The sequence below is a fragment of the Electrona antarctica genome (genome assembly GCF_951216825.1).
Source record: "Electrona antarctica genome assembly, chromosome: 20".
NCBI classification, from domain to species: domain Eukaryota; kingdom Metazoa; phylum Chordata; class Actinopteri; order Myctophiformes; family Myctophidae; genus Electrona; species Electrona antarctica.
Window position 1 is genome coordinate 30,008,286 of NC_136801.1, and position 25,222 is coordinate 30,033,507.

A 25,222-nucleotide genomic window follows, 5' to 3' on the forward strand; every position below is an offset into this window, starting at 1 on the left:
AATACATCACATCACACAGACACAACATATCACAAAAAAAACGTATGGAAATATACAGAGATGTCCCGACACGGTATCGGGAAAAGTATCGGATCGGCCCTTATTTGTCATATCGGGTCATATCGGTGAATATGCCAGTCTAACCACCGATCCGACACAGGGGTGTAAGGGGTTGACACTATGGCAGGTAAATAAAATGTTGGGACATGTGGAGTTTGCTTTGGAGTTGCCCCAAACTGCAAGTGCACATTTGAGTGAGGAGTCTGCTATAAACACAACACCAGATATATAGCTAGATAGCTGTTAACACAAGACACGATCACAACACTGGTATCGGTATTCAGTATCGGCTAACACAGAAATCGAGGTATCGGGATCGGATCGGAAGCGTAAAAAGTGTATCGGGACATCCCTAGAAATATATTTTGGACCATAAATATATTTTCACTAATAGGCCTATATTAACATATAGTATATTTGACCACTTAAGGTTTCTTTAAAAATATATTTACACATCAACCATGTTTGTCTTCTCTGGGGTCTAAATGTGGGGTTATTTATCAGGATTATCATGCAGTCATTACAGGTGTGAATAAATATTTTACATGAAAAATCCTCTAACATTAATAGGCCTTTTTGTTTCAAACCCAGGGCTGAGTTACAAAAATATATCTAGCTTCTCAGCATAAATGTTGTAGTGTTTGTCAGGTTGTGGTCCCTATGCAGTTCAAATAATGTTTATTTTGGTGGGTCGCGGCCTGATGACCGCTGGTTGGCACATTTTCAGGTGGGCATACCAATTTTATCCAATCAGGAGAGCGTGCATACACGAAATGGAACACTATAAAATTGATGCTGATAAATGTACTCTCCCCTGAGAGGTAAAAATGAAATTGGCAACCCACCTGAAATGTATTGTAACGAGGGATCAACTGCCATCCTATGCCCTGCTACTATCTTGCCACAGCCTATTGTGTGCGTCTTTACTGTAATCTGTTTTCTGATTGGATCTCAGCCTCAGAGGGTTCTGGGTACATTCTGTTCAGAGCCATCTTCTGTTCAGCCCGCCAGTTTTAGTTAGTTGTTTTCCGGTTTTCAATGTGTATGGACGTCTGAGTGATTCCTCCTCCGTCTCTGCCCGAGAGACGGAGTGACCACATCAAACAAGAGGTGGATGCTGGGAAATACTGCGGCATGGTCAAGCTGGACCTCCAAAAGGCTTTTGACACCGTGAACCACTCCATACTGGTTAACAAGCTAAAAGCAGTTGGTTTTGATGGCACACTGATAGCTGGATGCAATCCTACCTGGAGGGGAGAGAACAGATGGTGAAAGTGAATGGAACACTGTCCCCTCCCCTCCCAGTGAGCTGTGGCGTTCCACAAGGAAGCATACTAGGGCATTTACTGTTCCTAATTTATGTAAACGACATGACATCAGCTTGTGACTGCAACTTGTTCCTGTTCGCAGATGAGTCATTACTGCTGGTCTCGGACAGGAACAAACTGCAGGTTGAAAAGGCCCTCAGCTCTGAACTCTGTAGAATCTGCACCTGTCTCACGGCTCACGGAACAAACTATCCTTACACCTGGGGAAAACTGAATCCATTCTTTTTGGATCAAGCAGTAATCTCAGCAAGGCAGATGGCTTCTTGATTAGAGTGCGTGACAGTATTATCACACGAAAAGAGGAACTTACCTACCTAGGTTCCATCCTGGAGGCAAATCTGTCAGGTGATAAAATGGCCAACATAATCAAAACAGTCAACCAAAGAACAAGATTCCTATACATGATCTCCTCACTGGTCAACAAAAACACCTTGAAGACCCTAACAGGAGCCCTCGTACAAGGTTTCTTCGACTATGCATGCATCTATTGGTACGACAGCACCTCAAAGGCCCTTAAAACCAGGCTCCAGACATCCCAAAACAAACTGGTCAGGCTACTTGGCCTTTCTCCCTGAACCCACCTCACCCCTGCCCACTTTGACAGGCTGGAATGGCTTAGGGTTGACGACAGAGTACAGCATCTTGCAATGGGTCTGGTCCACAAGATTCAATACACTACCAGATACCCTGATGTACCTGTCTAAATACTTCCTTAACGTCAATGAAGTCCACACCCACAACACCAGAGGGAGCGCAACAAACTATGTGCAACCCAGATCCGACACTAACAAGGGACTAAATTAATTTTGCTCCAATGCCACCAAAATGTGGAACGCCCTACCAACAGTCATTAAGACATGCGAATCCCTTGACTCCTTCAAAACCGCTCTCAAAGGGCACCTTGAATTGAAGGGCACCTTGAGGGCACCTTGAATTAAAAATGGTGGGCACCTTGAATTGGAAATGGTGGGCCCTATTGTAAACAAGTGTAATGCTTTTATGGTGTTGTCCACTCACAGTTAACAGTTTTTGTATTGAGTTGTGCTTGAAATGTACTGTAATTCTGCAAACTGTTAATAAATACTTCAATCAATCAATCAAACCACGGACCGACAACAACCACAAAAGGACTATATGCAAAGTGAGTTCTGTTTACCTGCTGTTATTGTGCCAAGTTCTGCCAGCCTGACGTTCTGTCACTGCCGACGTTTTGCCAATTAAGTAAACACTTAATTGTGGCATCATCACCACTCGCCTCCACCACAGTATTTTCTGTTTAGTAGAGAGATGGAGAGACCCATGTTACTTAACAAACTTTTAAGACCCCCATAGCAAGAGTGTACAAATCAGTGGTCTATTTGGTTTCATGTGTACAGTCTCACAGAAATACAGACCTTCGGAAGACCCCCTAAGCTAAGGAACCCTTTTTGTTTTTGTTGCATTCCTAAGCCAATATTACTACCAGAGACTCCACCAGTCATCAAAATATTTCTTAGGAATGTGACAAAAACAAGCTTTTTAAGGGACACAGACAGACAGATAATAATGTCATTTATTTATATTTAAAGCGATCCAATTAAACTCTGGTGTGTGGACTTCCTGTTTCTTGTATAGGCCTAAAACAAGATTAGATGGAAAGTCCTGAGGAAAAAGGTGGTCACTCAACAAATGTTTCATGTTTATGTATGTTTCATTATCATAAAATCTGGTGTGTATAATGGATGCATGCATGCATCACTACATCTGTGTTCAATCATCTGTCCAGTGAAATAATCTGCATGTCCACGCCAGAAAATAGTAAAAGCTCAGTCTAGAGTGGACCACTCTTTCCTTTGGGAAACAGTTGTTTCCTACATTAAAAGATTCATACGTAAACTAGAAAAGTGTGCTCCTCGCAGCACAGGTCTCAGCCAGGACGGGTTGCCTAACTGAAAAATCTAACTAAATACACCTTGATCACATGTGTATAGTTTGACCAAATCTAGCAGTAGCAAAATAGTGTGTTTTGAAGAAAACACACTATGGCAGAAAATGTGATCTTGCACGGTCATGAGTCATGATGACAGTAGGGCAAGCTACACCAGGCTTTTCTCGCGCGTTTACCCTAAACGCGCGGCCCGCGCGTGCATTTTTAAAATAGGACTGGACCTAAATTAAACGCACGCACGGGGGTAAACGGAGCGTTTTGTGCGCGAAAAGCCTGGTGTAGCTTGGCCGTCAGGTGTCATAATTGGAGAGAAAAAAAGAGATGTTGATTGTACAACCGGTAACACTTGCTGATAAGGTTCAGGAAGTAATGATTAACTACTCAGAGCAGACTCTGTCTCTCTGGAGGTTGTTCCTGGTTGTCCCCATGGGTCATTTTTCTCAATTCTATATGCCCACGATGAGTGCTCAAAGGTCGGTAGGAGTCTGTCCGGAGGTCTCCCTGGTGCTTTATGGATCATTTTTGGACTCACCCATTTTGGCCAAATCTATACCCAGGATGTGCGGGTATAGGGTTAGGCCCGACTCACACCTTTGCATCTAGCATACAACATTGATGCATGCTAGATGTATGAAAGGGTGTGTTTACATCTTGCCCCAATGCATTTCCAATGGAAGTCACATTGTTTGACACAACATTTGTGTTGTACGGCTTTTGGCTGTGTTTCGACTGCCCCCCACCCCCTCATACAACACAAATGTTGTGTCAAACCATGTGACTCCCATTGGAAATGCATTGTGAGCTTGCATCAGTCAATAAGTCTCATACAACAAGCATACATCAATCTGTTGCGAAGGTGTGAGTCATGCCTATAGTGAGCCAACTCTCTTTGGAGGTTTCCCTTGTTGTCCCTCCAGAGAGACCGAGTCTGCTCACTAACCCTACCTACAGTATGAACACTCATCGTGGGCATAGATTTGGGTGATAAAAAAAAATAAATTATGACAGCCATGAATCATGGTTAACTAATCATGGTAGCCTCATGATGAATTGATGATGAATTATGAGGAAGTAATGCTTAACCAGTGGTGGAAAAAGTACTCAATTGTTTTACTTAAGTAAAAGTACCAATACTGCAATTTATTAATCAAAGTAAAAGTGCGGAATTGAAAATGTACTTGAGTAAAAGTACAAAAGTGTCGGCATCAAAATGTACTTAAAGTACTAAAAGTAAAAGTACTCATATTGCAGAATGTCCCGTTTCACAAGTTCAAAATGTGTAGAAAATCTATTGAAAATAGCCGAAATGTATAGGGTTGAAGTGGTTAATGTATGTTTTTAAAATCGCCAAAGTAACTAGTAACTAAAGTTTTCAAATAATTGCAGAGAAGTAAAAGTACAAATTTTGGCTCCGAGATGTAGTGGAGTAGAAGTAAAAGTACTGGAAATTGGAAAATAAAATACAAATACCTCAAAATGGTACTTAAGTACAGTACTTAAGTAAAAGTACGTAGTTACTTTACACCACTGTGTATTAGTTCATAAATACAAAAAACCTTAAGAAGAAAAATAGCAGATCTACAAGCTCTTTCTTCTCTTTCAGGTCTTGAGCTAAAACGTGTGGGAACCACTTGTCTAAATAATGTAGAAACTCAGAGGCAATTGCCTCAGAATGTGGGCTTGTATATTCCAGCATTTATCATATTTTCTTTAATGGTACATAAGTGAGAGTGAGTCTACCTTGATTTGTATTGACGTGCCGCCCAGAATAAATCCTCATGGACCATTGGTGCTGGAGGCGTTCTATCCTTCAAGAACGTTACTGATCCCACAGCTGGAGTATTTGCCGTCAGTCTGGCGCCAAAGCTGCCTATGCTGGATTCAAAAGGAGGACAGCTTTTCTGCCAGCCTGGCCATGAATCTCACAGTCGTCGTCTCCCCCCACCCCCACCCCCCACCCCCGTGACTGACCATTACATCACCTATTTCAATGGTTCTCGAACCTTTCCATTTGAAAGACCCCTGGTTTACTATGCATTTGATTAGGGCCCACAGTCCCCACTCCTATACACCCACAGATCTCCATAACTCTTGAGTGTGCAAATGCACCCTTAAAGGTCAATTTTGTTCCATTTGTACAGTACACTTTCAGACTAAACAGCCTCAAGAACCGCTGGGGCCCTGGGGGTACCCTGACCCCACTTTGCGAACCACTGGCATAAGACAAACAACTTGTGATTCCCACCACAGACCGTCCTTCCTGGGAATGGTAATGTGTGTTGTGTGGTCTTACAGTAGGCCTATCTACCTCACATCAAAGAGGTATGTCTAGTGTTTGGTCCAGACATGTAGATATTCAACATAATAGTAGGTTCCAGAAATGTACAAGGCCAACATTTTATTCTGGAAACTGGTTTTGATTTAACCACTAAATCACCTAGCTGTGAATGTGTTCCAAGACTTCCAACACACGTGGGCATGCATATGCATGCACACCGCTAACCTTACTACACCTATGCTATGAATGTGTGCCAACGCATGTGAAGCCATTTTTTATTACTTTATCTGATGCCTGGAACTTCTTTACTGAAGCCTCGGGAGGAATCCAGCATTTTTGCACAACTTTCGCAACCAAAGACATTTTTATAACCCTCACAGCAGTATCGGACATAGATAGTCATCATAGGCTTTGTGTAAACCATTCACCATTCTTTCAAATAATAGCAAAACAGTGCCAGAGAAAACTATTATGTTATTGTTAACAATACCTCTCAAATGTAATAAAGAGTTTGGGTACTCAAGCCATATACGTTTGTGCGGGCCTATACTGTACTTCCAAATGGGTGACATATTTTAATAGCACTCATCATGACAGTGGATCCAGTTAATGGTTAATGTGGTTAAACGCTAACGTGACATGGATGCGTTCCAGGTCTCAATGGATTAATGCAGTTATCATGCATGTGAATATACAGTTTGACAAAATACAGTATTCTCGATTAGTTGCACAAGAAACTGAGCTACTGTAGCCTAGTCCTATTTGATTTTTTTTAAATTTCTCTGCGCCTGCCACACCCAATTCCCCTCCACCACTCCCTTTCCCCAGTTTGATTGCCCTTAGTTGAGTCACCTGTGAAGACCACCTGAGACTGATCTGGTTGCTCCACAGAATTTTTACATGTTGTCTGGCAGTGGCCACAGTTGCTTGGTTATAGTTTAGGTTCTCGGTTCTTTCATTGTATTCAACTCTTTGTATATTCAAATTTTATTCATCAGTCCGATACAACGGCCATGGCGCTGTCACAGAGATGAGGTAAGATTCAATTCAACCATCAGTGGTTTTATTGACAACCACGCATGGCACAATACACCCAACTTTGTCAATAACTCCATTCATCAACAAATGGCTGGCTTTCCATCCAGTAGGCAACCTCTGCTGCAGGTAGACTACCTAACGGTTAACCAGACTATGTTGTTAGGAATTACACCCAAATGGTTATTAAATGGGTAAATGGTGCAATTTATTTATTTATTCACACACACATTCATACATCGATTGCGGCGGAAGCCATGCAAGGTACCAACCAGCACATCGGGAGTAATTTGGGGTTCAGTGTCTTGCCCAAGGACACTCGACATGTAGACGGGAGGAGCCGGGATTCGAACCGCCGACCCATGGATCATTGGACGACCTGCTCTACCTCCTGAGCCACAGTCGCCCCTTTAATTCAGTCACCCATTAATTCCTAACAACATAGACATGCCACACATACACATATATAAATGAATGCCCTGGCCCCTAAGCGGTAAAACAATATTCAATCAAATCAATTAATCCATAGCTTTGTACAATTATTGTAACTCTTAATGGCCATTCCTATAGTGTCCAAACAACCAACCCAGGTAATGGAACCCTGGTGTGAGCGTCTAGCTCTGTTACAATTTCACAACAATGCTTTGGCACTGACAACATTCTCATCATGCCAATGAAGCCCCATTGAATTGGATTCATCCTAGTCTGTTTGAGGTTGGGTGGGAATCGCTGAATGTCCCTTCTGAAATGTCAGTCAGTGTTGCAGTGTGTCAACCTCCATCTGCAGATATTTAAATGGCACCTCCAGGACAGCAATCATAGTAAAGTGATGACATGCGCGGTGCCTCAGCCTATAATGTGAGCAGGGTGTTGAGACAAACCCGGAGGTTTAAATTACCATACATACTTCAGAGTGATCAGGAACAGATGAGTAAAAGTCCAAAGCGGTAAATTACAGTAGGCTACTGAATGTCTCGTATGCCTGAAATCCAAACCAAAACAAGTATAACTTGGTGAAACTGATGTTTCTATTGTAATAATCAGTGATGTGTCATGTTCATGTATGAAATTATACGATTTACAACCTAAATGTCAATGCCTATCTGTTACATATTATAAAATGCCTTTACCATAATTTTTGCTCTTAATTTGTACCATAATTTGATGGTTTGCTAAGCAGGAGTCACAGAGGAAGACAGAAAACAGATCCAGATGGAAACAGATCAATGTTCCACTGCGGCAACCCCAATGAGAATTAGCCGAGAGTAGGTTCCAGCCCTACATACTACTATCATGAGGTATGTGGGACTCAACCACGTCGTATGTGGTTCATTAGCCTTTTTGTCATCTTGTTTTCTACGTTTCTATGGAAGTATTTAATCAGATTTATGAAAAAAAAGCGTACACCTGTTGTTCATCATGAACCACGGTGTCGCAAAGAAATCGGTGTGGAATTAAATGCACATGTTAAAGTGCCACACATCCACCAACTCTCGTGTTTATACATGGTTAGAAAACTCATTAACCTGTTAATAATTAGTCTAAGTTCATTAATGTACTGTAGGTAAAGCATGCCAGAAATTATAGCTGAGAAAACAAGGAAGAAAGTAACACAACTTCACAGATTATAAAGTAAAAAACATCCGACCCGTCTGATGAGTGAGTGGTGCTGTACTGTAGGCGACTGTACAAGCCCACCTCCCTGGCCTGTGTGTGTCTGTGTCTGTGTGTTAGGCTGTGCAACAGTGACACTTGGTGGTGAACCAACACTATTTCCGTGCTCGGACACACACAGAGTGGTTGCACCACTCAAAATTTAGGTGAGAAGGTAAGTGAAAAACAAAATGACAAAACGCTGCTCATCCACCATAGACTTGGGTAAGGTGCTGGAGCCAAGAGGAAACCAAATTAACCAAACAAAAGCCAGCCTCGCACACTCAAAGCTGTGCAATAATCCGATTTATTTAATTGCATTCCAAACTTTCAGTCATATTGACCTTCTTCAGGCATAAAGCAATCGGTGAATGTGACAGTATTTGAGTGTTTAGGATAATAATAAAAAACAGATTTGTGTGGAGGCTGCCTTTTATTGTTTAGATGAGGTGGTAAGCGAATGAAAAACAAAATAATTTGGTGGCCTGTATTTTCATTGACTCATATGATGCCATAAAGCGTGTTGGTCCAGAGGAACACATTGTGGGAAAATTAAGCTTCAAAGGGAAGCCAAAATACGGATCAGTGCCCACAAGTAAAGTGTCCGTCTCTGGAGTCTCTAGCTGCAAGCACATTGGCTCATTGCCTGAACCAAACAGCTGGTAGTGGCATTGTCACCACTGTCCAGGGAAAGCAGTGATGACAATGGGCCTCATGCGCCTGTTGTGTCCAGGGAAATGACAGGAAATGAACTGGGAGACTCAGGCAGTCCAGCGAGGTTTAAGCGTACATACCGGTAGGTACATTTATTGTAAAAGTTAATAAGTTGAGGGAACAGAATGGGGAAAGGGTATAGGTGGGTTTAGGTTTAGGTTTATTTATTTAGCACATGGTATAAGAAAAATCACACCTGTGTGAACTGAGTGGTGCAGGGTCTTATATAGCCTGATCAGCTGTGGTCTGACGTAATGTCAGTGACCATAGTAACCATGCTCATTTTTTTGGGTCCCACGTACAGGTACACACACGTACAGGTACACACATACATAGACACAAACATAGATACAGACAAAGCTGGTTGTTGGAGTGGTTTGCACCACTCAAAAATAGACAATACATATCAATGAACAAAAATACAATGCAAGGAAAGGAAGAGTTAAGCCAGCTGGCTTATTTGGAATCCGTTCCTGTATGGAAGAGGTCATTGATTAAGCTGATTAAAAGTTAATTAAGAACAGTACAAAAGACTAAAAGTTGACAAAGGGAGCAGCTGTGAAATAAAGAAATAAAAACAGAGAGACTGCACAAAAAGGAGAAATAAACAATACAAAAACACAAAAGAAAATATAACACATCAAACTAAATCAACAGAAAATCTAACACAACAAACTAAATCTACAGAGAGGAATAAATAAATAAATAATAAATATTTCGGTGGGAAGAAATGTAAGAGGAAAAGTTAGGAACTTATTGGCGCATGAGGCCCATTCTGTCACTTTATACTGGGGCAATACATTTCTGAAAATGTATGTGCACGTACTGGTCCAGCAACATTAGTGTGTGTGTGGACTCCATTGTTGGTGTGTGCGTCCGTACTGTCCAATCAACAGTCTGCGTTAACCCGAAGTTGTACATAATTATATGGAGTCTTGTAACACGTTTATTATCGACATCAATTTATTCTCATCCTCATCTCAGCTAATGTTACCTAATGTTGGGATGGATTGCCCATATTCATATTTTTTTTTCAAAATCACAATTATTGATTGAATTGTATTGTCTATTGCTCTCATCAAGCTTTGAAAACGAGTTGAAAAGTAATTGACTCACTGATTGAGGCACGGCATGCATGCTGTTTTATTGATTTAGGGTGGAGACCACAATCCAGAATGATTAAAATCCACAGCTAATCGAGTCTAAATCCTTCCAGAACATCAACTTACAACAATGCTCAGCAGTGATGAATCATAATGTGGTTCTTCTCCACAACATGGAATGAAGCTCTGTTGAAAGCATCTCCCCAAATGTGTCGGTTAATCTAAGGTTTTGGAGCTATGCTTTGGAGTCCTTGGGCTAAATCACAGCTGGAATTCTTTGTTTGTTACATTTCTTGTTGCTTAAACTCGAGCGACACACTATTGAAAAGGGACTTTGCAAAAACAACCCACCTCCTATCTAACAGCAATGGGGCAGAGCTCAAATGAAAGCTTGCCAGTGATATTACATCTAAAGAATATACAGAAGGTTAAATAAAGCGCTAAAACAAAATACCTTACAGTAGGTGTTGCTGTCGGGTGAAAACATTGTAAAGCCATTCCTTTTTTATGGGGCACTAGCCCCTCCTATGCCCAGTGTTCCGGGTTTCTGTGAACACAAACATTGGCTTGTGATTGGCTGATCACTCCATAGCGATGATTTGATTGGCTGAGCAAAGTACATATTGAAGTGAAGACTCCAAAATAAGCGATTGGCCGGAATAACATTAGTCACAAGGTTTCTGCCCGACGATCAACGAGGACCGAATCTATAGAAAATGATTCACCAGGTGAAACCAGCTTATCTATCGTAAATGGTTTCGGCCTTGTAACCGAAAGGTACAAAATGAGTGGAGGTCTTGCAGTAAGTCACAGGGTTTGAGTGAGTTCTCAACAAAAAGGATGACAAGAAGGGGTGTTCCACAATCATCCAAAACTTGATTTATATAGCACTTTTACTGCAATCAAAAGCAACACATAAGTTATAAAATAAGAGCCATTACTCAGTTCCAGTTTTCTAAGTAGGCCTATAGAGACTTTAAGTGGTTCAATCTTTATTATATTTTAGTGTAGCCCTGTTCCTACAAGTAATTGACTAACTGGGATTCACCAAACGTGTGCACAGCCATGATTCATGGTTTTCAGATGGTGATTCCCACTTGTTCATGAAGCAACATGTGAATCATTTGTGAATCATGATTCACATGTTGATTCATGATGTGAATCATCATGCCTTTTACAACCATAAAAGGCATGCACTGAAGGTCATGTGCAAGTGAAACAAGAAGAGAGAAGCATTATTCTCATATAACTAATGTGTATTTGGCAATTGTATACAAGTGAGTGAGCGAGCGCCAGGGATGGAGACTAAAATAAGGGGGGGAAAGGACCTCTTCAGTGAATAATGGACAGAGTACAGCGAGGTAAAGAGAACTTCAGTGAATAATGGACAGAGTACATAGCGAGGAAATGAGAACTTCGGTGCATAATGGACAGCGGACAGCAGCAACAGCTGGCTGCAGCAAGGGAGCCATGGAACTGCTCTCAGCGTGGCTGAGGGGGGCACACTGACATTGACGGGAGGACTACAGAAGCTAGTAAGCAACATTATCGTTTATGAGATCAAACAATACCTGACCAGGGGCCCGTTTCACGAAACTTGGATTAGAGATTAAACCGGGATTTAACAGATATCCTGGTTTAATATATCCTGGATCAGCGATTAACCGGTTTCATGAAAGCTGGTTAATCTTGCCAGATTAAGTTTGCCAGTTAATCTGGATATGTTGAGTTTTGATTCAGTTCAAGCAATGCCACACTACTACACTAGTTACCATGGAAACTAATGCTGTGGACTTAGCCTGCTCCGGACCAGGCTAATAGCCAGGTTTAACCTAATCCTGATGTCTTTACTGTTCATTAAGCAGTCAATCTGATCACAAACAAATGATTTTTGCCACACTTATTCAATTATTATGGGTTTATGTTGCCTTGTTTTAATCGGTCTACATTAAAGGACTAATAATAAGCACTGTACGGGTGTAATAAAAAAGATGCTCCTGTGCAGCTAGCACAACATGACAAAGAACGCCTGGCTATTCAGAACGGCAGCACTCCGGTGCGGACGTGACTTGCCACAGCCCCCCCCCCCCCTCCCCCCTTCCGACCTTCCCCAGTCAGAAAGACAGGGAAGCCTCGAAGGCGCTGAAGCGTATCTACTCACATATGATAACGTGCAATTCTGTGTGTGCTGCATTAAATGTAAATGTTCCTTTTCATTGTGCAAGCTTAATAAAAATTAAAAACGCAAAACAAAACTCAAACCAAAAAACAACAATCCCAAACCCATATGAACCCATCGCTGGGGGGGCCCGGTCGATGGGGCAACAAGTTAGCAACGTGACGAGTGTCTCACTCGCCACGGGCTGGCAACGTCACGGACAAAATTCCTCCCCACCGCGCAAGGCGACACATTGTGGGGAAGGCTGCCTCACACAGAGCCAATACAACCGTGTAGTTGCCAACCCACGTGCGGGCACCACAGCCAACGAGCCTGCAACGAGTAGCCAATCCACTAGCTCAATGTTTGCCACAATGGAAACAGTGTGTAGTGTCAGTGTCGAATCGTTCTGTATATAAAATGTAGCGTCTCTGAATCGCATCGTAGCCCATGCGTATCAATACGTATCGAATCATCTTGTAAGGGAGAGATGCACACCCCTAATAGACATGTTATGAGCTACGTTTGGTCAATAAATTCCATGCAGGTGATTATTTAAGTGTTAAGAGTTTGGAAGCGCTCGTTTTCAATAACGCAACATCCTCCTGCTGCCTCCTGCATTATGTGCAATTTAGAAACAGGTCTTATGCAAAATCGTTGAGCGCTTCCAAACTCCAATGCTCCATGCTGCTCAATGTTTTGCCACTCAGTCTAGATGAGGGGGGCGTGTCCTGGTGGAAAAGTGACGCATGTGTATATACACTGACACCATGGCGCGTAAACAGCGCTTCAAACTGTGACTCCGCCCACAACCGGGGGAAGTTGTGATATGCGCTCGTTCACTGCAATGCAATTTGCGGCATTTTCAAAACAATATTGAGCAGAGTAGCGATTATCAAACGTATTTGCAATGCCATTCGTTGAAATATCTGTTGCCCGTGGACAAGGCACGCTACCTCCGCAAGTTAGATAGCATCGGCATAGATGTTTGTCCGTATGTGATTAAGGATTGGACCAAGTTGCATTGGCAGCCATAGAAAATTCTTACCCCAGGCTAAAACCGGATGTGACGTTTTTGGGCGTTCCTGTCTAGCGTGGTGTCAGTGTATTCTCTATACAGAAATCTCCATATATGGGCATATCAGCATGTCCATCAGCATGATTGACAGATTCAGAGCTCTCCATGTATGGTCATAAAAGGGACAGGGATTGACAGATATCCATATAGGCTATAATCGTCAGTCGGATAGGCAGTACAACATAGGTGTGTGAATCGTGAATGCTCAGAACAGATCTGGAGACTGATAGACTTGATAAACTTGTTGAACATTAGTGCAATGCAAATATTTACATTTCATAGTATGTTTTCTTACTATTAGATAAATTGACTGAGTCATATCATGGCTAACACTTATTATTCTGGGTCATTTGATTGCGCCCTTGCAGCAAACCAGCTCAGTTGTCTCATGGTTAGTGTCCGCCCTGGGACTGGGAGGTCGACGTTCGATCCATGGCCGGTGTAAAATAGCTCGAACCAGTGCTGATTATTTTGTTAGGACCCGCTACAGTGGTGTTCGATACGAACTTAACCGTGATGTGGAAACCTCTACTTCAATGCTCTACGAGTTGCTTAGCCATTAGCCAGTTATTCTGTCTCATCTAGAAGACTCGTACCCAAGGTAATACAAGCCATTCAAGGTATATGGGTTGTAAAGCCAGATACCTTAATTCGTATATGTTGACCTGTTGGAGATACTGCGTGCGTTGCCAAGAATCTCAGGTTTAGAAGCCATGGGAGCCGCCTTTTATGCTGTGCAAGTCTAGTGTTATGATGTCACCACTGTGTATATCCATCTTTGGAGTTTCTACATTAATCTGATGTCAGCGCTGGATATCGCTGTTGTCTCCATATATGGGACTATGGGTTATCCCATACATGGAACTCTAAGTGAAAGCCTTCGCAACAGCCGGGTCATACCAAAGACTCTGAAAAATGAGGCCCCAGTGCCTTCCTGCTTGGCACTCGGCATCAAGGGTTGGGTTAAGTCCCTGTGACATATTAGCGTCATGTCCAGGGGGTGTACTTTGTACATCAAGCTGCCTCACAGTAGGAAACAGGAGGTAGGCTCCTGCCCCTATGGGCCTCATATGGCTTGGCAAGGCTTTCTATATGAACTGTGGCTGAGCTTATGCGTCCACTAGACTCTTTTAGCATATTTTGACAGGTAAGCACAGCTGAAAGTAATTAAGTCTAGTGGTTGTGTCATTTAAGTGATCTTTATGGGCCGTCTGCTATAAAGCTCAGCCTTGCACGTATTGTTGACTGTCTTTAGGGACGTCCCATACTAGCGTCATGTCCAGGGGGTGTACTTTGTACATCAAGCTGCCTCACAGTAGGAAACAGGAGGTAGGCTCCTGCCCCTATGGGCCTCATATGGCTTGGCAAGGCTTTCTATATGAACTGTGGCTGAGCTTATGCGTCCACTAGACTCTTTTAGCATATTTTGACAGGTAAGCACAGCTGAAAGTAATTAAGTCTAGTGGTTGTGTCATTTAAGTGATCTTTATGGGCCGTCTGCTATAAAGCTCAGCCTTGCATGTATTGTTGACTGTCTTTAGGGACGTCCCACATCTCGTCTGATGGGCCCGGATCTCAAAAAGAGGGGGAAAACATCACTATTGGGGGGGTGGGGCTTAGCGATCGGTCCATATATCATCCTCATTTCCTTCTCTTCTGTCTTTTTTATCGGTATCCTTTGTGTAGACCCTCCCACCGAGGAAGCATGGGGAGGTGCAAGTAAAGCGTGTGAGCTTGTGAGGAGACGTCCTTTCATTGGCAGTGTGTTGTGAAGCCATGTCCATTAATGAATAATGTATCGACAGTGTGTGTCTATCGTGGGTGTTATATTCAAATCAATGCCATTGCCTACAGTAGACCCCACCCAAAACAGATCAGATTCCTGATATGAGTAGAGTAAAATGACACGCATGCACGCACGCGCATACATACATACATACATACATACATACATACATACATACATACATACATACATACATACATACATACATACTGTACATACATACCTGCATACATACATGATAGACTGAATGATGTAGATATAATCATTGCAAGGAGGAGGGATTACTAGTGGAGGAACCTGATGGAAGACTAATCTGTCAAATCATTATTGGGAAATGTAAGGATGTGTTTTTGTGAGAGGAGTGTCTAGACTCAAGATCCTTGCTCCAGTGAAGCCTGGTGTTCGAGTGAGAAGAACACGATTGTTTTTTCTTTGGGATTAGGCTATTACAGTAGTTCAACATGTAAGACCTTGAAAGGCAGTGAATGTGAGTTGATAAAGGTAAAGCGAGATAGACTGAAAGAAGAGGGAGCGAGAGTTTGAGCAGAAAGCTATAGAGAGAAAGATGAGATAATTTCAAATCATGTTTTTACAGATTCCGTTTCAAATCAACCAAACTACTTAATTTTCTATGTGATCGAATAGGTGACCGTGTGAGTTAAGGGGGGCGTATACAGTTCTTGCTCTTAAATTCGTGTTGTCTGAGAATAAGTGACAGAATAAGAAGAGGACAGGTTGCTGGAGAAAAACTAACAGAAGACAATATGAAGATCACGGTTGTACTTTTTTTCATTCTCCAAGTGGCACTTGTCAATTCAGTCAAAGATTCAACCTCACAGAGAAGACCTGCAGGTGAGTGCTTGTTTATTATTAGGCTATAGGCCTATGTAATTTTATCAGTTTAAGCTGATGAATGTTGACATTAATTTCAGTTATTTTATTTAAGTTATTGTTTTAATCTTATAAGGCGAGACCTGTCGGTAAAGTACTGTAGGCCTATTGTTTGTGTAACAATTTGAATAAAACTAATCATTTTTGTTCATGATTTGTGTTCATGATAGCTTCATTTATCACTGTCCAACACACCTGCATCTGAACGAAGTGGATGTGTGAATATTTTCTTGGCATTGCTTATCATAAAGGTGAAGCAAACCAATTCTATGGGAGATTAACTTTGAACAGAATTGGGCTACAATAAAATACATTCAATTAGTATGAACCTAAACATTTACATTTAGTCTGACTGACTTAAGATTATATAGATAAATATAAATAGATGAATCTATCACCAGTGAATAATGCATGAACATACTGTACATCTATCACCTATAAATGCATATATCTGCATTCTAACAGTAAATATGAGATTGATGTACTGTACAGTGTCAGTGCTACAACCGTATGTATCTGGATAATATAGCTACAGTCTAACAACAGTAAATGCGTAACTATAACATTGATGGTATAATAAAGGATGAAACCGTTACACAGTTATCATTAAAAGGCATCTGTTATTGTTCTGTAGAACACATCCCTGCAATTCCATGTAGAAATGTGCTTTGGTTCTTAAAAAGCTAGGGCAATTCTAGAATTGCTATTTACAGCGAGGAGCCCAGGTCTCTTTTCATAGTTAGTTACTGTGAATATCCGACACCTTGTAAAAACTGGTCGGCTCTAAATTGTCTTTACTATACAGTTCTTCTGACATGTCATATTTATAGCGATATTCAGAGGCATATGTTTGAGATCAGATGACGCACCAAATTGAAAGCAGCCGGAATCTTCTCACGTTTTCATATGGTCCTCCGATGAGATGAATAATAATACATATTCAAATTCAAACTAAAGAAAACAAAGCATTTGTTCCCTACTTTTCAACCTTTAATTGTATAAGTAAGGGCTATTTTGTTTCAAATATCTTCATTGTATAGCACAGGATAATTACATATAGTTAAAATTCATACACTTATGAAGTGCTATCCTATTTTCATTTTTCAAAAACAAACATAAACAGACATAAACACAATGAACACAATGAAATAAACAAAGACAAACTGTAGTCAAATATTAGCTCTGGTCCATAGCCTTAGGAGAAGTCCTTAAGGCTATGGACCATGCAGCGCTAGTCAAATAAAACCCAATAAAAATAGTCCCCCGACTCCCCCACAAAAGGTAACCTCTTGCACGCAAAAATTATGGGTTTTACCCAGAAGCCAAAGGGGAAACATTAAAATGACCGAACAATGTCTCTTGTATTCAAACAATGTCTCCCTTTAAAATCTTTATCAGACTATAAATCATATCCATAATAACGTTATGGTGTGCAAACAAAACAAAGCATACATGCCAACTGTTCAGACTGAGACACATCTTTAGAAATCAGATTTAAATCACATTTGAAACCACCTAGGAATGTAGTTCAAATATGATTTGCAAACATTTGTTCTCAATGTTCAAAAATCAAACCTTACAGACTACACATTGTTGCCCACAGAGCCTGTGATGCAAGGGAGACGAGCACTGTTTGCTAGAAGAAATGTGAATGGGATTCCGAAGCAACATGTGCCTGTAAGTTGTGATTTGCACACGCACACATGTATGTATATGCAAATTATTGCAGCAGGTGTGACCCGATTCAATTCAAGGGAGCATTATTAGCAAGAGAAAACATAAGTTTATATTGCCAAAGCAAGTGTCAAAATATAAAAACTGTTGAAAATGTGGAAAGTATATACAGTTGAAGGGGTTACAGCATTTTGTAAACGGCTATGTCACATTGCATCGTTGTATGTTATACAGGGTATAAAGCTTTTTTGAAACAAATAGCATTCTTTCTCAAGACTATTTAAATAGTATACAAGATGTGTTTAAAGGTAAGCTGCTCTGTTTACATGCGCAGTAGGTGGTCTACTTGGTACAGATAGTAGTCCTTATGGTGGTTGTATTCCATTGGCTAACCTTATTTTCACAAATACAGTTCACAAATATTGCACATTGTTTGCACATTGTTGTATTTCTCCCAATAGGTATGGGAGTTTTTTGTCGTTGGTCATAGTTTCAAACTCACTTTGGGTGTGTGAAATCTGTGGGAAGTATGTGTCTCTGATGTCTTGGTATAGTGGGCAGGTGGTTGGAAGGTTATTTTAAGGAACATATTGCTCCTGATTACGCATTAGGAGAGCATCTCTGATGCTAGACAGATTAGCAACAGAGATGCTCTCCTATATGCGTAATCACTTGCAAATGTTGCATAACTTCCAGTTTAGCTCTGTTTCCACCAAACGTCTGGTTCTGTAGCTCTCTAAATCTGTCTCTCAGATGTCAGAAAGATGAGGTATTTTGTTTTTGTTTCACATCACAAAACACTGTTGACATTGTCCCATTTTGTCTCATGTTGCCTCCTTCTCCGTCTCTTCTCTCTTCAGAGGACCAAAGCAGCCCCTGCACCCCTGAAGTTGCCCCCTCCGGGCCCTCCTAAGGTGATGCCAAAACCAAAAGTCAGCGCAAGATGCTCCATGCCTGGGGATACCTGTGTGCCCCACACCCGTTGCTGTGGCCCATGCATCAGCTGCCACTGTCACTTCTTCAACGCCATCTGCTACTGCCGGAAAACAAACAAACAATGCAGGAAGAAGAAGAAAACGTAAAGAATGCAACCGCACTTAGATGCAAAGATGGACGTGCACTCAGAAAATGCATACAGTAGTATGTGTGTATATACACAGGACCCCATTTGCAGCTGGTTTCAACATGTATTTATTTGAATCCATGATAATGCAGTACAATTCAGATGTATTATATAAATTATACCTAAGCCTTGGAATACTGTATCATTTTGTATATACATAATTGTCTCCACCAGGCCAAAGGCATGGGGAGAGAGTATGTTTTGCACGCACATGTGTGCGCGTCCATCCATCCGTCCACCGTTGGCCCGATCCATGCCACACTTTGCACACACACTCTCTGGATGCCAACGACGAACCTCTGCCCCAAATATTCCTCAACGACCTGTTATAGCGCCACCATGAGGCCGATTTAGGCAAAACACATTTCTGTAGATTACTCGTACACATTTTATCCATACATCACACAATTTGGTATACACCAGTCATGTGATCAACACGGATCTACACCATTTCCCATCTTCCATCCTGATTGGCTAAGATTGGCTTCCAAAGCATTTCGAACAAAATGCCACAAATCACAAACGCAGTGTGCAATTTCCGTGAAATTATACACGCACATTTCCACTAGGCCGAGGACATGCCACTAATTGTTTTTCCAAATCAGCCTCATGCTCATGGTGTCGCTATAACAGGGCAATTCCTGTTCTTACCTATAACTGCATCGATCTGTACAGGTATACAACTTATGTATGCGCACTCCCTAGAGGCCATGGAAAAACATTTTCCCTGCATCCCTCCACATCTGCCGGTTATAGCGCCACCATGAGGCCGAATTCTGGAAAACACATTGTTTATGTTAGTCGCACAGATTTCATCCAAATCTCACGCAAATCGGTACACATGATCTCTGTAGTCATGTGATCAAGAAGAGTGTTGGATTTCTCAGATTCTACACTGATTGGCTAAGATTGCCTTCCAAAGTTTTCAGGAGTGGCCCGTTTTGTACAAAATGTCCTGCTCATCCAGAATTCTATCCTCAGAGATGCTATGAGTGATCTGGATCTGCATTTCCTCAACAAAATGAAGTAAATTGTTGCAAAAAAAAAAAAAAAGTTTATATTACTCCTAAACATTTTGCCAAACATCACACTCCTATCCTCCTGGTGGAGACCTGTGCCCAGAAGGGCACTTTTTCTAGTTACTTCTGATTATTTGGTGTCAATAATGTTGTTGTTTTTTGTCAAATAGGTTTTTATTGAGAAAAGATTATAAATTATTGTATATTAAACATTGTGATATGAATTACATTTCTTTTATAGAAAACAAAAAAAAGAAAAAATACAAGGACAAAAAAGAGAAAACCCTCAACCCTCCCACCCATACTGCTCAGTGACACCGCATACTATAGAATAAAATAGTAATTTGAAAAATGGAAAACATCTGAAAGAAAAAGTCATACAGTCAACCATATCAGTGGTATCCTGTCTATTAATTGTTTCTACTCAAGTAATGGACAAGGGGCAGCCAAACCTTATCAAATTGTCTCTCCCTGTTTCTCAGGAAATACCTTATTCTCTCAAGATGAAGCGTACTAGTCATTTCATTTAGCCAATGCTTAAATGCAGGAGCCTCCTCCTTTTTCCAGTGCGTCAAAATTAGTTTTTTTGCTGTAATCAGACCATATGAGAAGAGCTGTTTCTGTGCTCGTCAACCTAGGCATGGAGTCTGACAAACCCAGAATAATTAGTACAGGATCGGGGTCAATATGAATACTCAAAATATCAGAGTGTCTCAAATATCTTAATCCAATATCTTTGTATGCGAGGGCAAAGGGCGAAGCTGTGAAGAAGATTTGCATCTATTGCATTACATTTGTGTCAATAATGTTTTAACCATATTATTTTTACATGTTTTGTTACATATTTGTATGTGTAATAAAAATAAAAGTATATTCAGTGTAAACACAACAATCAGATATGTTTTATGTTGTCTTCATTTCCTCTTCCTGTACCTCATCCAGAAAATCCTGTAATGCTGTTATATGGACTAGAATCCACATTTTGCTGCTGGCATATGCTACTGGCTGTTTGTGGAGTAGCTACTTTATATTGAAGTTATTGGGGTCCATTAAGGTCGATGCCAAACGGTCCTGTTTTTACCTATAACTGCATCGATATGTGTACAACTTTATATGCGCACTCCCTAGAGGCCATGGCAAAACATTTCCCTGCATTTTCCACATCTCCCAGTTATAGCGCCACCATGAAGCCAATTTCTGCAAAACACATTTGTTTATATTAGTCGCACAGATTTCATCCAAATATGTTGGATTTTTCAGATTCTACACTGATTGGCTAAGATTGCCTTCCAAAGTTTTCAAGAGTGGCCCGTTTCGTACAAAATGCTGCAAATGTAGAATTCTATCCTTAGAGATCAAGCCCCCAGTGAGGCTCTCCAATGTTGAGGCGCTCGGTCCTAGTGGTAAGAGCGGGAACTGCAAGCGGACCCATGGAGTTATGACGAGGAAACCCTGTGCAGCTGGGTTTTAACATTGAGCGCCCGTTTGCACTTCCTCATTTTGGACAGCAAATTTGGTGTCCAAATCGGAAAAAACGCAGAAGTAGACAGGGGGGGGGGGGGGGGGGGCTTGATACTCTGTTAGAGATGCTAGTGATCTGGCTCTGCATTTCCTCAACAAAATGAAGAAATTAAGAAAATTGTTGCAAAAAACACAAAAACATGTTTATATTACTCCTAAACATTTTGCCAAACACCACACACACTCTTATCCTCCTGGTGGAGACACTTTTTCTAGTTATTTTTTTTTTACATTAACTCTCAGCTAAGGGGTCCTTGTCCTGAAAAATGCTGAAGACCCCTGCACTCCTCTTACCGCCTGTTGAACTGGGAGTGATAGCGTGTGTCTCTGCATAATGTTATTGGCTGGCGAATCCATACTGTATTAATTTGAGGAGACTTTGTGGTTGTATGCTGGACCTTGATGGTTGTCTTCCCCCCACACACAGGCCAGCGAGGGAGGAGGTTAGCAGGGACCGAGAAATTGTGGAGAAAATTGAAGAAAAGAAAATAACAAGAAAAACATGACTGAAACAAAGTATTTTTGATTTAAATGATTACACACACACACACACACACACACACACACACACAGTCACACACACACACACACACAGTCACACACACACACACACACACACACACACACACACACACACACACACACACACACACACACACACACACACACACACACACACACACACACACACACACACACTTTAAAATGTCCTGGTTATTCTACATTTATGTAGCATGTGGCAGTGAACTGAAATCTTGACAGCTCTGCCAAGGGATGAATTGTATCAACCACAATGTGCACAATCCACAACTCTCTACTGGGTACTTATGTGGCAGCTGATATTTCAGCTCGGTCTGGTAGTCATTTGGATGGCTGTTGTTCATGCTGACAACCCAGTCAGTGTCTGTTTTATTATTTAAAAAATGTATAATGTGTGAATAATTTGGCTCATCATTAATATTGTAATGCGCATGAATTATGAATAATATGAATTTATGTATTATGAATATGTGAAAGTATGGTATGATCTTCTTTTTTTAATTACCTACCAGTATATAAATACTGTAAAAATCAACTAAAAGCTAGAGTGAAGAAGTGTGACATGTGAGCTTGTAGAGATCTAGCCTGGCTAATAAGCCAGACCGAATCAGCTGTTGGCAAAAAAAAGAAATTGCCTGCCGGTGCCACTTTCTCACTTTCAGACACTTACAGATATAGCCTCTGTTACAGATGTACTGTAGCCTATAGTGTACAGTGTAACTTTCATTCTTGTTTTTTGTTCATTTATTTGCATTTGATGTTTTCAAGGCAAAGAGCTGTGAGCTTTTATTGTGATGTTGTACTTTCTGTTTCCTCTTCAGCAAAGTAATCAACTCAACCAAGATCAGGTGTTGATGAAGAAAACAGAACTCAGATGAATCACGGCTACGTCACGTGACTACTATATTTTGTTCTTTCCAAGAGGCAAGAGCATCGTCGTCGGTATGTTTGCATTGAATGTTTCACTGATATAGTGTGTCTTGTGTGTGAATATTAGCACATTTGTTGTTTGTACAACATTTGTTGTTTGAACAGCATATGCTCACGTTGCTGTTGATTATTGCTGTCTGTGTAGTGATTCTTGCTGTCAACATGTATTCCTTTCTGGCAGTGGTGTTTATGAAGGAAATTACTTTATAAGCACTGTCTTGTTTTTGTGTTGTAGTTTAACCCCTTTGAAAGCCAGCTAAACATGTTGACTACAAACAACGTCTCCAGAGTTGTGGTTGAAGAATCTATCTGGCTGTTTCTTCCTGACAGCAATTATATTCTTGTTGCTCCATACTGTGTGTGTGTGTGTGTGTGTGTGTGTGTGTGTGTGTGTGTACTAAAAATACATAGTATAGAGGGTATGCACGTGACATCATCATCATACCTAGCCCCTTTCGGGACCCTCGGTTACCTTTTCTGAATTTGTACGGCCTTACCCTAGGGTCCCTAGTTGGTTATTCCACCCTCCATAGGATGCAGATTTACCTACTGTCTGACCTGTGCTGTCGCTTGAGTGTTGGTGAGATGTTTCAAAGATGCATAAAACAGCTTTAGGACAATGGAAACGTGTGCGAAATAGGGGTGCAACGGTACAGTTAGCCCACGGTTTGGTTCATACCTCGGTATGGGGGCCACGGTTTCGGTTCGGTTTCGGTACAATTAAAAAAAATAAAAATAAAAGAAAAATCGTTGTTTCCCCTATCCAGACACATTCCGGTATTCCTGGCTTTTCCTTATTTTAAAGGGAAAAAACCCCTAAATATCGCTATTTAATGTGCCTCATCATTATTATTCCCAAGGGGGAAAGAGAGGAGAGGAGAGTGGCTCCCGGGAGGGGAGGGCTAAGCTTCCCACAGCAGAGTGTGTCCGTGTCGCACAGAAAAATACTAAAGTTTACAATAACGATCTTTGCATGAGGATTTAAGGATATTATGCTTTATGGGTTTCTATCTACAGTCATGGAGTATTTTGTTGGGACTTTTCTGGCGGAAATTTATTTTCCTGCTAAGGGTGGAGTGGAGAGTGTTTGCTTTCCCTCAACGGTGTCTGTAGCAGTGAACAGCGAGTGCAGAAGCAGATCTGAACAAACTTACAAAGACAGTGCTTAGAAGCCGGTTGACGCGAGGTTACTCCGCTATGTGTGTGTGTCTGTGTATGACGATCAATAATTATTCCACAGAGTGGTCTTTTCAAGAAAGACGTTTAAAGACGAGGGCTGGGTTCTGCTCATCATGCCGTCTCGGTTTAAAACCGTAAACCGTTGCACCCCTAGTGCGAAACAGCGCTAATCGGAGTAGCCGTTAAGTATTTTTAATTTTTAGTTTTGCTTCGCTGAAATTCTCTCTTCCTCACTTCCCATGTCCCGCCTCCCACAACACAACAGCCAGTCTCGGTGCGGGAGGTGGTACAATGGGAAGTCAACAAGGAAGTCAAGGAAGAGAGAGGAGAGAGAAGTTCAGCGAAGCAAAATTTCAAAAAAAGATTAAACGGCAACTCCGATTAGCGCTGTTTCGCACACGTTCCCGCTGTCTCCTATAGCTGTTTTATGCATCTTTGAAACATCTCACCAACACTCCAGCGACAGCGCAGGTCTCCGTGAACAGACAGTAGGTAAATCTGTGTCCTACGGAGAGGGAAATAACCAATGAGGGACCCTATGGTACCGCCGTTCAAATTCAAAAATTCAATTCAAAAATTCCGTCCAAAAAAGGTAACCGAGGGTGCCGAAAGGGGCTACATAATACCCAGAAGTTATGCGGGAACGCCTACTGAGTGGCCTCTATTTGAGGCCTGAGCAGCGAAAACAAAATAGCCACCAGAATTCTTCCCCAGAAAGGGGAATTATGAAAGAGCTATTATGTTGGTTATAGCACGGAATTACTTATTTACTGGCTGCCTTTCTCAGAGATGGTTTGCAGCAGAGTTATTTTTTTAATTTATTTATTTATTTTATTTTTAAAAACAAGGACCAAGAATTTTAATCTCATGCACTCATACACAAGATGTAACAATTAAAACATGTTCAATCTTGACATGCATTTCCCATCAGAATTTCCCATCAGAGCTTTAAAAGTGTCAAAGATCGTTTGGGATCAGAATGTGCAAACTGGTTATGGCTCTCGACTGTTTCCTTTTCATAAACATGATGAGGGGTTACGCCTGATTTATACAGTGATGTACTACAGTGTCACTGTCACATGCCATAAAGAGCCGGACGACGGACGTGATGACCAAAATATTGTGTCAATTTAGAATTAACCTTTTTTTTTATGGTTTTAGATTGTAAACGAACCATCTACATTTTAGAATGGTTTGTAATGTAATGTAATTTGTGTGTTCCTTA

General features: G+C 41.2%; 1 long non-coding RNA gene across 1 annotated transcript; it reads left to right on the forward strand.

The window, feature by feature from the left end:
- The first annotated feature begins 6,498 nt into the window (after positions 1–6,498).
- On the forward strand, positions 6,499–15,972 carry LOC306913109. The gene is made up of 3 exons (XR_013788483.1): positions 6,499–6,628; positions 7,809–7,926; positions 15,922–15,972. It is a non-coding gene; the product is annotated as an uncharacterized lncRNA (long non-coding RNA).
- The last annotated feature ends 9,250 nt before the right edge of the window (positions 15,973–25,222 follow it).